A 14579-nucleotide genomic window follows, 5' to 3' on the forward strand; every position below is an offset into this window, starting at 1 on the left:
AGGGGGGGGGGGAGGGGGAGAGGGGGGAAGGTAAAAGAGGGGAGAGGGAGAGGGGGAGAGGGGGTAATTTGTCCATCGACAGATACAGAGAGGGAGAGGGAGGGGGACGAGTAGAGGGTGAGGAGTAAGGAGGGGAGGAAAGGAGAGAAAAAAGTAGAGAGAGAGAGAGAGAGAGAGAGAGAGAGAGAGAGAGAGAGAGAGAGAGAGAGCAAATACGAGTGTTTTTTTGCGTTTGCCTGTGAGCCAGAATGCCTGTGTATCTTAGGAGTATTTGAGCGTGAAATAGGAAGCAGTCTTGCTCTTCCCAGCGTTTTTAACCTTGTCGTTAAGCTTAATTTCCTTTTTTTATGACAAGGGGAAGTTATTTCTAGCCTCCGGGGGAACGAACACGGTGAGCTACAGCGCCCCGTGTGAATGGGCTGGGGCGCGTCTGGCTTAACTAGCGTGTCCGTCTGTCTGTCTGTCTGTCAGGCCCTGTTTGTTTGATTTCGCTTGTTTGTTTGTTTGTTTGTGTGTTTGTCTGGGTCTTTTCCTTTCTTTCCCTCATTCCTTCTTTTGTTTTCGATTTTTCCTTTTCGGTCTGTTTCTCTGTCTCTCTTTCTGTTTTTGTTTTAGTTTCCCTGTCTCTCTCTCTCTCTCTCTCCTCTCTCTCTCTCTCTCTCTCTCTCTCTCTCTCTCTCTCTCTCTCTCTCTCTCTCTCACACACACACACACACACACACACACACACACACACACACACATCCCCCCCCACACACACCTACACCTCTTCACACAATCACATTAAAAAAATCACTGAAAATACCTATAGAGAGCGAGCGAAGGAAGCGCGTGAACAATGACACGCCCTCGCCACCTGTGTTCCGGTGCCTCGCAGAACAAAGACGATGCGTAATTACTCGGTGCCAACCTCCCCCCCCATGCCTGCATGACAACCGCGCGGAGTACAACCTCGGGCTGCGGCTGACACTCCTGACGCGCCACGGGGATGCCACGGGGAGGAGGCCTCGGTGGCGGAGATGGGGAGGAGGAGATGGGGAGGGGGAGATGGGGAGAGGGGGGGGAGATGGGGAGGAGGGAGATGGGAGAGGGATGGGAGGGGGGAGATGGGGAGGAGGGAGATGGGGAGGGGGGAGATGGGGAGAGGTGGGGAGGGGGAGATGGGGAGGGGGAGATGGGGAGAGGGAGATGGGGAGGGGGAGATGGGGAGGGTGGTGAAGGGAGTAAATAGGAGGCAAGGAGGTGGGGGGAGAAGAGGGGTGAGGAAGGGAAGGGGACAGGCAGGGTGGAGAGGGGAAAGTGGGGTGAAGAGGGGAAGAGAAAGAGGAAGAAGAGTATAGGAGAAAGGCGCGATAGCAGAATGGAAAGAGAGGGGAGGCGAAGGGGCAGAGAAAGGGTAATAGAGAGGGGAAAGGGGGTAGAGAAGAGAAGGGAGGAGGAGGGAAGGGAGGAGAAGGGAAGAGAAAGGAGAGAGAAGAGGAGGGGAAAGGGAAGACCAAGGTGGGGAGGGGGGGGGAGGGGGAGGGGAGGGGAAGAGCCAAAAAGACGAGGCAAAAGAGGAAGGAGAGAAATGGAAGGGAGATGATAAAACAGGGGAGGCAGAAGGGAAATGAAAGTGAGGGGAAAGAAAAGGGGGAGACAGGGAAAGCAAAAGGAAATGAAGAGGAAGGAAAGTGAGTGGAAAGGGAAATGAGATCAAATAAGATGAAAAAATAGATACGTCAAAGGCTAAAAAATGACATTCAGTAAAAATTAAAAACCAATAATAAAACAGGGATGAGAGCGATGATACAAAAAAACATTTACGCAAGTGCAGAGAGAAAATAAAACGGGAGAAAAGAGAAAGAGAGAAGAGAGGGAAAGAAAGAAAAAAACGAAATAAAGAAAACAAGAGAAAGAAGATCTTTTACAGAGAGAGGGAGAGAGAGAGAGAGGAGGAGCAGGGGAGAGAGAGGAGAGAGGAGAGAGAGAGGAGAGAGAGAGAGAGAGAGAGAGAGAGAGAGAGAGAGACGAGAGAGAGAGGAGAGAGAGGAGAGAGAGAAGGAGAGGAGAGAGAGAGAGAAGAGAGGAGAGAGGGACGAGAGAGAGAGAAGACAGAGAGAGAGAGAGAGAAGAGAGAAAGAGAGAGAGAGAGAGAAGAATCTGCATGGCCCTGGTGCTAGATACGCGGTCGAGAGACAGCGGAGCCCAATCCCGCGTAACACAGTACGCGCTGTGATGGAAAACACACTTCGCACTCTCACCTAACGACCGGCGGCTTGGTGGGGAGTGCCCTGCGAGCCTCGCCGCGTGAATCCGTCTTCTGTCTGTCTGTCTGTGCGTGTCCTCCTTTCTCTCTCGCATGCACAGACACACACACACACACACACACACACACACACACACACACACACACACACACACACACACACACACACACACACACACGCATCCAATTTCCAACACCTCTTCCTTCCCCCCCTTCAGCGCGGGCCTCACTCCGAAGGCTCCAATTTCCCCCGAACTTTCGCTTGCAGGTCTCCCAATCACAGCTCATCAATAAGCCAATTCGTTTTCATATGCCACCCCCCCCCCTCTCATGACGAGTCGGGGAGGGGGAGCGGGAGGGGAGGGGGAGGGGGAGGTAAATAGGGACAGGGAAAAGAAGTGGGGAAGGAGTATTTGGCTGGGGTAGGGAAGAGAGAGAGAGAGAGAGGAAAAAGGAGTGGGAGAGGGAGAGGGAAAAGGGAAGAGAGGAGAGAGAGAGGAGAAGGGAAGAGAGAGGGGAAAGGGGAGAGAGAAGGAGATGGAAGAGAGAGAGGGGAGAGAGAGAGAGAGAGAGAGAGAGAGAGGAAGGAGAGGGAGAGGGAGAGCAAAAAGGAGAGGGAGAGGGAGAGCAAAAAGGAGAGGGAGAGGGAGAGGGGAAAGGAGGAGGAGAGGGAGGGATATTTAGTTCGCTGGTTAGGGGGCGGGGCAGGGGAGTGAGAGGGAGAGGGAGAGTGAGAGTGAGAGTGAGAGTGAGAGTGAGAGTGAGAGGGGAGGGAGGTGGGGAGGGTAGAGGTAAGGCGAAGGGTAATCCGTGGTCGGGGGTACAGGGTCTCGGGGAAGGAAGGGAGGGAAGGAAGGGGGGTGGGCGACCACTGCCCACAAAAGTGACAATAACCGGAACACACGAGGCTCTCGGCTCCACTGCGGCTTGTCTCTCGCTGTCGGTTTGTCAGTCTGTCTCTACTTCTATTTCTTCTTTTATTTTATCTATTTTATTTATCTCCTGAGCTCCTTTTTTTTACTTATGTAATCTACCTCTTTACTCTTTCCCTTAAACTCTCTTTTTCTTTCTTTCATTCTCTCTCTCTTTCTCTCTCTCTCTCTCTCTCTCTCTCTCTCTCTCTCTCTCTCTCTCTCTCTCTCTCGCTTTCGTCCTCTCTCTCCCTCACTCATTTTCCCTAATTATGTGTATGTTTACATTTATTTTCTCATATCTTTCGTGTCTGTCCGCGTGGCAAACTTTCCTCCTTTTTTCTAATCCTTTTCTTTTTGTCCTCTTCTCCTCTTCTCCTCTCTTTCTCTCTTTCTCTTTTCTTCTCTTATCCTGTTCTTTTCTTTTCCTCTTCTCCCTTTCTTCTCTTCTTTTTCTTTTCTTATCCTCTCCTCCTCTTCTCCCTTTTTTTTCTTCTTTTCCTCTTCTTATCCTCCTTCTCCACTTATCCTCTTCCCCTCCACGGGCCTCCCTCCCCCACCCCCCCCCCCCCTCCCGGACCGCCCAACCGGTTAAGCGGAGTCATCCATCTGTTTCCCCTCAGCGCGCGTCCTCCTCCCCTCCCCCTCCTCCCCCTCCCCCTCTGCACTTCTACCCCTCCCTCCCCTCACCCCGCACCAGAGGGGGGTTGGGGAGGGGCGAGGACGGTGGGGAGGGGACGGGAGGGGAGGTGGGGGAGGGAGAGGGCAAGGGTGAGTCATGCCCACCGCTGACCCGCTCGCGAGGCCTTTCAAATACATCCACGCGCGCGCGGACAAAAGCACACTTAATATACATGCGCTCATACACATACATACGCACATACGCACATGTTTTCGCATGTACATGTAGCATATGTTCGTATACGCATAAATATCTATACATATACACATACATACCGACACACACACACACACACACACACACATACACTACTACTGCTCCTACTGTTACTATGTCTACTACTACTACTACTACTACTACAATACCACTACTACACTACTACTACTACTACTATTACTACTATTATTATTACCACTACTACTACTACTGTTACAACAACAACAACAACAACAACAACAACAACAACAACAACAACTACCACTACTACTACGAGCGAATCTGCCCCTTCAAGGAAATGGTGCGCCCCCAGAGAAACAAAAGGCTGTCGCCGCGCGCGCCCGTCGCTCTCGAACGCAAAGGCGGCACTTCACTCCGGGCGGTGTTGGGGGGGGGGGGCACCACGAGCCCCGCGCGATCCCTCCTTTCCATTCTGGATTTTTCTCTCTCTCTTTACCTTCTCTTTCGTCCTCTTTCTTTCTGTTTCTGTTTCTGCCTGTCTGTCTGTCTGTCTGTCTGTCTGTCTGTCTGTCTGTCTGTCTGTCTGTCTGTCTGTCTGTCTGTCTGTCTGTCTCTTTTCTCTCGCCTTCGTTTTCTCATTCTCCCTCTCCTTTTCCCTCCCTCCCTCCTCCCCCCATAAAGGGCCACTGGCTATGCCCCTTCAATACCCAGAACACAAATTTCCCAGAAAAATAGGGAGGCCGGGCAGGAACCCCCCCTCCCTCCCTCCCCCTCCCCCAATCCCCCTCCCCCCAGAGTCATAAAGGAACGCGACCTCAACTCCCCCTCGTCTGTCCTGGGGGGGGGGGCGGAGGGGGGGTGAGTCATCATGTGATATTTGCTCAAATTAAAATAGAAAAAAAAGCGAACAGATCCCTAATATCGATCTTTGATGACACTCTTTTTTCCGGTAGATTCAAATTTGTTTCATGTGTGTGTGTGTGTGTGTGTGTGTGTGTGTGTGTATATGTATGTATGTAGGTAGGTAGATATGTAGATAGGTGTGTGTATGTATGTATGTATTGTATGTATGTATGTATGTATGTATCACCGCGTTTATGTATATATGATGTATGTATGTATGTTGTATGTATGTTGCATGTATGCACGACTGGATGTATGTATGAATATATGTATGTATGTATGCATGCACTGTTTGTATGTATGTATACATGTATGTAAGTATTGCATGTAGGTATGTATGTGTATGCGCTTATAAATGAATGAATAAATAAATAAATAAACAAATAAATAAACATATATAAACATATAGATAGATAGATATTTAGATTTAATGCTTTAAATACACACACACACACACACACACACACACACACACACACACACACACACACACACACACACACACACACACACACACACACACACACACACACACACATCCAAACTTTCCCCGAAGTAATGAAGAGCAATTAGCATCACATATTTCGGGGCGCCGGTGCCTGCCTCGACCAGCGGCGCGTTTGCGCGTGCGTGAAGCAGGCTCAGGGGATGAAGCAGCGATCAACGGGGTATACCATTTAATCTTCCGTTATCCTCTTCCTCCCCTCTTCCCCCCTTCTATGACCCTCTCATCTTCTCTCTCTCTCTTCTCTCTCTCTCCTCTCCTCTCCATTTCTCTCCTCTCCATCTTCTACCTTCATCTCTCTCCTCTCCCATCTTCTCTCCTCTCCCATCTTCTCTCCTCTCCCATCTTCTCTCCTCTCCCATCTTCTCTCCTCTCCCATCTTCTCTCCTCTCACCCTTTCTCTCTTCTGCCCTATCATCTCATCTAACCTCTCATCCCTTTCCCCCCTTACCTCTCCCCTCTTCTCTTCTCTCTCCTCTCCTCTCCCTTATCTCCTCTCCTCTCTCCTCTACCCGACCCTGCCTTCTCTTTCTCTCTTTCCTCTCCTCCCTCTCATCTTCTCAATCTCCTCTCCCTCTCCTCTCTCCCCTCTTCACACCGCATCCTCTTTCTCTCTCCTCTCCCCTTTCCTCTCCCTCCCATCCTGCCTCTCCTTTCTCTCTCTTGCATTTCTGCATTTACTCTCCTTACGTGTTTGACTATGGTTCATCGTAAGTATTTTTTTTACGACTTTACGGTGAAGTAATTCCTTAGACGGCAGGTGTGCAGCTTCAAAGGCAAAATTTTCTTCTTTTTAAGAAACTAGATTTGCAAGCAGGACTGAGAGAGAGAGGAGAGAGAGGAGAGAGAGAGAGAGAGAGAGAGAGAGAGAGAGAGAGAGGAGAGAGAGAGAGAGAGAGAGAGAGAGAGAGAGAGAGAGAGAGAGAGAGAGAGAGAGAGCGGGAAGGGGAAGAGGAAGGGGAAGGGGAAGGGGAAGGGCGGCAGGGAGGGCGGGAGGGGGAGGGGGAGCAGTAACGCACTGAACAAATCCCTGCTGAAAACCTGGAGCTCAGGGAATGAAGAGGCAAAGCACTTGAGGGGGGGGGGGCGAAGAGGAGGGGACGCAGGAGGAGGAAGGGCGAAAGAGGAAGCGAGAGAGAGAATGAAGAATTGGAGAAGAGGGTGAAGAGAATGAAGAGTAGGGGAGGAAGAGGAGGAGGAGAAGGGGAGGGGAGCAAAGTGGATGGGCGGCCAGGTGAAGAGAGGGCAAGGTAAACTGTGGAGAAAAATGAAGAGGACGATGCACAGGAATACAGAGGAGAGAGGGAAGAGGGGAAAGGGATGCTGGCGATGATCAGGTGACACAGGAGGAAGACGAATAAGGGGGAAGAATTTACAAATAAAACAGTAGTAAGAAGAAGAAGGGAAGCGAAAGAAGAGGAGGAGGAGAAGGAGGAGGAGGAGGAGGAGGAGGAGGAGGAGGAGGAGGAGGAGGAGGAGGAGGAGGAGGAGAAGGAGGAGGAAGAGGAGGAGGTGGAGGAGGATGATTTGAAGAGGAGAATGAGGAGGAGGAAAGGGGGAGGAGAAGGAGACCAGCAACCGGAGGGGAAGACACATAATAATACGGACGCGCCGCAATGAGGGCGATGAAAGGGGAATTCTAAAGTAGGCGCCGAGAAAAAAGGGCGGAGGAAGGGGAGAGCAGGGAGGGTGGGGGGGTGGGGGGCGGACGGAGGGAGAGGATCGTAAGGACAGAGAAAAGACAAGAAAGATATGAAAAGGAGAGGCGTATGAGTGCATGCAATGGATGGTAAAAGAGATGATAGAAAGAATAAAAAAATAACCAGGAAAGGGTGAAATGGAGGCGGGCCCGAGGGGCTTGGGCGCGGCAAGGGAAGGGAAAGGGGGAGGGAGACGAGAGAAAAGGAGACGAGGGAAAGGGAGACGAGAGAAACGGGACGAGAGAAAGGGGACGAGAGAAAGGGGAGGAGGGATAGGGAGACGAGAGAAGAGAAGGGGCGACGAGCAGAGGGCAGGCTGAGGCGGCCGGGCGCAGAGTAAACAAGACGCGGCCCCGCCACGCTGCCCTTATACGTGCGCCGCCCGGGACCGCGCCGGCCACAATGCAAGTCTGTGGCGGCAGCGCAACCCGCCGCCGAAGACGCCGAAGACGCTGAAGACGCTCCCTCCTCTCACGTCCCCTTCGGCGTCGCGGCCTCCGGCTCCAGCAGCACCGCCCTTACGCCAGGTAATAAACAAGGTGTCCCCCCGACGCCCCGGGCCGGCCGTCCGAAGCCGCCCGCGAGCTGGAGTGTGCAGCGGACTACGTCACAGACCCGCCCTCCCCTCCCCTGGCCGCCCCTCCCCCTCTCCTCCTTCCCCACAGGGCAGACTGGCTCTGGTTTGAATGGAGCGAGTGCAGACGGCGGTCGTTCGCGCGCCGCTCTGCCTCCCCGCCTCCGCAAACTCGTCGGGATGGGCAGCGCGGGCCTCCCCCTCCCCTCGTTCTCCCTCTTCCTCTTCTCTACCTCCTCCTCCTTCCTCATTCTCTTGATCTTCTATTAATCCCTCCTCCCCTCCTTTTCTTAATCTCTCTTCCCCTCCTTCTACTCCTCCTTCCTCTCCTTCATTTTCTCCCTCTTCCACTTCTCCTCCCCCCCACCCCCTAAACATGACCGGCGACGCCAACTTGAATATTCATCGTTCTGTATCCGCAACATCCTTCGCCCTCCCTCCACAGGACTCCCTCCGCGGGACTCCCTCCTTTGCCCTCCCTCCACAGGACTCCCTCCGCGGGACTCCCTCCTTTGCCCTCCCTCCAAAGGACTCCCTCCTTCGCCCTCCCTCCGCGGGACTCCCTCCTTCGCCCTCCCTCCGCGGGACTCCCTCCTTTGCCCTCCCTCCAAAGGACTCCCTCCTTCGCCCTCCCTCCAAAGGACTCCCTCCGCGGGACTCCCTCCTTTGCCCTCCCTCCAAAGGACTCCCTCCCCCACGGGACTCCCTCCTTCGCCCTCCCTCCGCGGGACTCCCTCCTTCGCCCTCCCTCCACAGGACTCCCTCCACACGAATCCCTCCGCAGGCCAAGGGTGTTGCACCTCGTCCCAGGAAATGGCAGACCCTGGCTGCGGCTGCGGACCAGGGCGGGCATGGTAACAAGGCGCGCCAAGCAGGACGAGGGGAGGGTCGGCGCAGGTAATGACATGGTAGCCAAGCACGGGCAGCGGGCGGGCAGGAGGGCGGGGCGCGCTCTCCCTCGTACACATGCATGTGCACACACACTCATATTAGAAACACACGCATGCACGGACGAACAAACACTTGCACGCATGCTCGCTCTCTCACTCTCATTCTCACTCACTCACTCACTCACTCTCTCTCTCTCTCTCTCTCTTTCACAGTCACAGTCCCTCTCCTCCTCCTCCTCCTCATTCCCATCCGCCCTCTCACCCTCACCTTCACCCTCACCCTCACCTTCACTCTCACTCTCCTCTTCCATTTTCCTTTTCTCACATCCCTCCCCCTTGCACAGATTACACTCCTCTCCAATTCCTTTCCCTCTACCTCCCTCCTTTATCCTCCTCCTCCCCATTTCCCATACACCTGCCTTCCTCGGCTGCAAGCGCAGGTCTGCAATTCATGCAACCGAAACCAAATAAGTCTATAAACTGCCAAATTTGGTGCAACAAGCGATACAGTCTCGCGTGAAAATCTCTTTGATGTTCTTGCAAGTAATCGACAACAGAGGCCAGTTAATTTGTTTATTTCTACCATTTCTTTGTTCTTGCATTTATTGTCATTGCTGTTTTCTATGTAATTTTTTAAGTTTCCTATTTATCATAATATCTTTATTTCTTGTATTTTTCTAATTGCATTTTTGTTTTGTTATAAATGTTCTATAACATTTCTTTTTCTTTCTATTTTTGTTTTGTTTTCTCTTCTTTTCCTATTTTTTTCTCACTTCTGCATTTTTCCCGTCTTTCCAACTTCCTACTTTTTTATCACTGTTATTTCTCTATTCTTCTTCTCGCACTTTGCTATATTACACTGTTAGTTAACGTTATGATCACTATCATCATTACTATGCCTGTATAGCAAATGTTACTGTTATTGCCGTCGCTATCATTCGCCTATCAACACTAGCATCAACATCAGAAGCATTGTCATTATCATCATCACCAACACCACCATCGTCACCATCACTATCACTATTACTATCACTATCATTATCACCACCACTATCACTCTCACCACCACCATCACACCATCACGACCGTCATCACCACCACCATCACTCTCGCCATCATCACCGTTCCTCCTGCTCCTCGGCCGCTGGCTCGGGGTGTTGCGGAGGGGAGGGGGGGGGTCCGTATCGCCCTGCCCCCCCCACTCCGCCCCCCGCCCCCCACCCCGCCGCGAGACTGTGACAAAAACCCGTCTGCAGCCTCACCTACACCCCCACCCCCTCCGCTTTTACCCCTCCCCCCTCATCCCACCTTCCCCTCTCCCTCCGCTTCCACCCCCCCACCTTCCTCCTCCCTCATTCCTAATATCATCCTCTTCCCCCTCTCTCCGCCTTCCATCTTCCTCTCTCCTCTTCCTTCTCTCCCTTTTCCCCTCTCTCCGCCTTCCATCTTCCTCTCTCCTCTTCCTTCTCTCCCTTTTCCCCTCTCCCCACCTTCCATCCCCCCCCTCTCTCCGATCTCTTCACTTTCCATCATCTTCCCCCCCTTCCCCCACCTTCTCCCTCCCCCTCCCTCACCTTCCCCCCTTCCTCCTTTCCCCTCCCCCACCTTTCTCCTTCTTCCTCCCCCCTCTTCCATGGAAGTGGAAAGAGGAAAGAGAGGAGGGGAAGGGGGGGGGGATGATGAAGGGGAAGCGAAAGAGGGAAAGGGGGAAGGGAAAGGAAGAAAAAGAGGGGAGAAACAGATAAACAAGGAATTAAGAGGGAGAGTAGAAAGGGAAAAGGACAGCAAAAGAAGTGAAAGGAGGAGGAGGAGACGGATAAAAAGGTAGAAAAAAATTGAAAAGAGAGAGAGAAAAAGGAAAGGAGGAGAAGGGAAAGAAGATGAGAAAGAGGGAGTAAAAGGAAATGAAGAACAAGGAAATGAGTGGAGAAAAATGAAGTGAAACGAAGGAAGCAGATAATGAAGGGAAGGAGGGAAAAAAACTAGAAAAATTGGAAGGAAGGAAGTGGGAAAATAAGGGATGTAAGAAAATGGAAGATAAAATGAAGAGAACGAATAATGTGAAAGAGAAGGGACAGATAAACAGAAAGTAGTGTAGTGTACAAAAAGAAGGAAAAGAAAACAACAGTATTTTTATGATTTATAATAAAAACAGGGAGAGGGAACAGGGAATATGGAAGGAAAAGTTCAGGAAGACACACACACACACACACACACACACACACACACACACACACACACACACACAACACACACACACACACACACCACACACGAGAGAGAGACAGACAGAGAGACAGAGAGAGAAAAAGAGAGAAAAGAGAGAGAGAGAGAGAGAGAGAGAGAGAGAGAGAGAAGAGAGAGAGGAAGAAGAGAGAGAGAGAGGAGAGAGGGGGGTGAGAGGAATGAGAGGAGAGAGGGGAGAGAGAGAGAGAGAGGGGAGCAAAAGGAGAGAAAAGGAGAGAAAAGAGAGAGAAAGAGAGAGGGGAGGAGGAGAGAGAGAGGAGGGAGAGAAAGAGAGAAGAAGAGAGAGAGAGAAAAAGAGAGAGAGAGAGAGGAGATGAGAGAGAGAGAGAGAGAGAGAGAGAGAGAGAGGAAGAGAAAAGAGAGAGAGAGAGAGGAAAGAGGGAGAGAAAGAGAGAGAGGAGAGAGAGAGAGAGAGAGAAGAGGAGAAAGGGGGAAGAGGAGAGAGAGAAGAGAGAGAAACCGGCGTTCTCAAATATCCAAACTTTCTATGACACGATTAAGGTTTTTTGCCAAATTTAAAGGGGTCAAGGTATGGTTTAGTCTTTATGAAAAAAAAAAAAAAAACATTTGGAGAAAGGGAGAGTGAGAAGGGAGAGAGAGGTAGGGGGGGGTGGGGGGGGAAGGGGGGGGGAGAAAAGGGAGGAGAGGGGGAGAAAAGGGGAAAAGGAGAGAGAGGTAAGGGAGGGGTGGGGAGAGGAAGGGAGGGGAGAGAAGGGAGGAGAGTGGGAGAGAGAGGAAGGGAGAGAAGAGGAAGGGGGGGGGGGAAAGAAGGGGAGAGGGGGAAAGGGGGGGGGAGGGGAGGGGGGAAGGGGGGAAGGAAGGGGGGGGGGTAGGGGGGAAGGAGGGGAAGGGGGGGAAAAGGGAGACCCCAGGGGAGGAAGAAAAAAAGATAGGGAAACCCCTTGGGGGGGGGTTCCGGTTAGGGGGGTTTTAAAATTACCACTTTTCTGTTTTGGCTTTCTTTTCTTTTTTTTCCCCCTTTTCCCCCCCTTTTTTCCCCAACACCCCCCCCCCACCCCCCCCCCAAAACCCCCCAAACCCCAAACCAAAAAAACCACCCCCCCCAAACCCCCCCCCCCCCCCCCCCTCCTTCCGGGGGTCCCCCCCGGGGTTTAAAAACGCCACCCACAACCCAAAAACCCCCACCCCCAAAAAAAAAAAAAAAAAAAAAAAAAAAAAAAAAAAAAAGGAAGACATCAGACAGTTCGACATAGAAAAGGGATCAGACCCCCCAGGGGTTTAAAAAAACGGGGCGTCCCCCACAACCGAAAGGGGTTTTTCCGGACCCTCGAGTATGTGATATAAAAATGAGAGAAAAAAATAGAAAAGGAGAGAATGAGAGAGAGAGAGGGGGGAGGGGAAGGAAAGAGGAGAGGGGGTAAAAGAGAGAGAGACAGAGGCAGAGCGAAAGAAAGACAGAGAGAGAGAGAGAGAGAGAGAGAGAGAGAGGAGAGAGAGAGAGAAAAGACAAAGGGGGGGAAGAGAGAGGGAGAGAGAGAGAGACGAGACAGAAAGAAGAGAACGGGGGTAAAAGGAGAGAGACAGAGACAGAGAGAGAGAGAGAGAGAAAGAGAGAGAAGAAAAACAAAGAGAGAGAGAAAGAAAGAAAAGGAAACCCCAGGTAATCCTTCGGCCAAATATTTCAAGCTTTCGGTTAGTCGGCGCCAGGCCGTGAAACCCCTTGGGCCCAGATATGTTAGCATAAGGCCCACGTGCCTGGCATTCCGACAACGGTGCCAGTACTCTGTCCCCCTCTTCCCCATTCCCCCTCCCTGCCTCCCCCTTCCCCAACACACGTCTCCTACACCCCCACCCCCCTTCCTACGTGTAATCTCGCCTCGTAGACTGTCATGAGGCCAGGTATACCACGCGCCCCGCTTCTCTCTCTCTCTCTCTCTCTCTCTTCCCCCTTTTCTCTCTCTCTTTTTCCTCTCTCTCTCTCTCTCTTCTCTCTCTGTTCCCCCACACGCCACACACACACACACAACACACCACACACACCCCACACCACAACACAACACACACACCCACACCACACAACCAACACACACACACCACACACACACAACACACACACAACACACACCCCACCCACACACCCCACCACACGCAACACGCACACGCACACGCACACACATCCCCCCCCCCCCACGCGGAAGAGGCACACGTGCGCCCCGCAAAGATGCTGTAGCGGCCGCCGGCGAACACGTGTCCGTTTACCTGCGCAGGTGTCGAGCCGAGGCCAATGTGCTTGATTTTTTTTCCTTTTTTTTCTTTTCTTACTGATGGATCTTTTTGTTTGTTTGTTTGCTTTTGCTTAAGGTCATTTTCACTTTCTTTTCTTCTGATTTTTTTTTGTGGCGACGTGTTTTGTTTATTTGCATTTTTTTAACCTTTTTTTTATTAATTCTTTCCTTACAGATACTTTTTTTTTGTTTATTCTTTTTTCACTACAACAATTTCTTTAATTGCATGATACATAATGATTAAAAACGGCATCATCACTACATCCGAATAAATAAACCAAAATCCCCGTAGCGTAAATAAACATAACAGTGGCCAAAAAAAAAAAAAGAAAAAAAAAAAAAAAATTGCCATAAAATTAATGGGAATAAATTAAAACGACCTAAAAATACCCATTACTCGCTACAAACGATAATGAGAAAAAAAGGCAAATGAGGATATATACCAAAACGAAGAAAAATGCAGATATATATAAAAGTTGTGGGAAGGAAAAAGAGAAAAAAAAACAAAAACAAAATCAAAAGTAAAAGACAGTATATATTCACCATGGCGGGCGGGGGGGGGGGGGGGTGACATCTGACATCAGATAAGATAATCCTGAATGACAAAGTGCGAGTGTGACACAATCTCCCTCTCTCCCTCTCTTCCTTCCGCTTTCTCTCTCTAATTGTCACTCTCCTTTCCTCTCTCCTTTTCTCTCTCCTCTCTCCTCTCCCTCTCGAACGAACGAACGAGACAGGCGGAATAAGAAAGAGAAAGAGCAGAGAGAGAGAGCAGAGAGAGAGAGAGAGAGAGAGAGAGGGGGAGAGAGGGGAGAGAGGGAAAAGAGAGAGAGGAGAGAGAAGAGAGAGAGAGAGAAGAAGAGGGAGGGGGAGAGAGAGAGAGAAGAGAGAAAAGAGAGAGAGAGAGGGGAGAGGGGGAAGAGAGGAGACGAAGAGAAGAGAGAGAGAGAGAAGAAAGGAGAGAGAGGGAGAGAGAGAGAGAGAGAGAGAGGGAGAGAGAGAGAGAGGAAGGAAAGAGAGAGAGAGAGAGAGAGGGAGGAGAGGGGAGGAGGGGGGAGGGAGGGAGGGGGGGAGGAGGGAGGGAGGAGGGAGGGAGGGAGGGAGGGGGAGAGAGAGAGAGAGAGAGAGAGAGAAAGAGAGAGAAGAGTGGGGAGAGAGAAAGAGAGAGAAAGAGAGAGGAGAAGAGAGAAGGAGAGGAGAGAGAAACGAACAGAGAGAGAGAGGAGAGAAAGAACTGGGAAAGAGAGAAAAAGAGAGAGAGAGAGAGAAACGAACAAGAGAGAGAGAGAGAGAGATAAAGCACAAAAGAGAAAGAGACAGCAATGAAAAGGCGAGAGAGAAAGAGCGAGCGAGCGAGCGATGGCACCGGCGAGTGCCACGGAGTGCCTCATCCACCAGGCTCTGTTACACCCCGGGGCCAGTTACCGCGAGCCTTACGCCATTTAAGGTCCCATAAATTCCGAGGAGTTTTAAGTTAGTACAGCAATGTAATAAGC

This window comes from Penaeus monodon, chromosome 18, assembly GCF_015228065.2.
Source record: "Penaeus monodon isolate SGIC_2016 chromosome 18, NSTDA_Pmon_1, whole genome shotgun sequence".
Classification (NCBI taxonomy): domain Eukaryota; kingdom Metazoa; phylum Arthropoda; class Malacostraca; order Decapoda; family Penaeidae; genus Penaeus; species Penaeus monodon.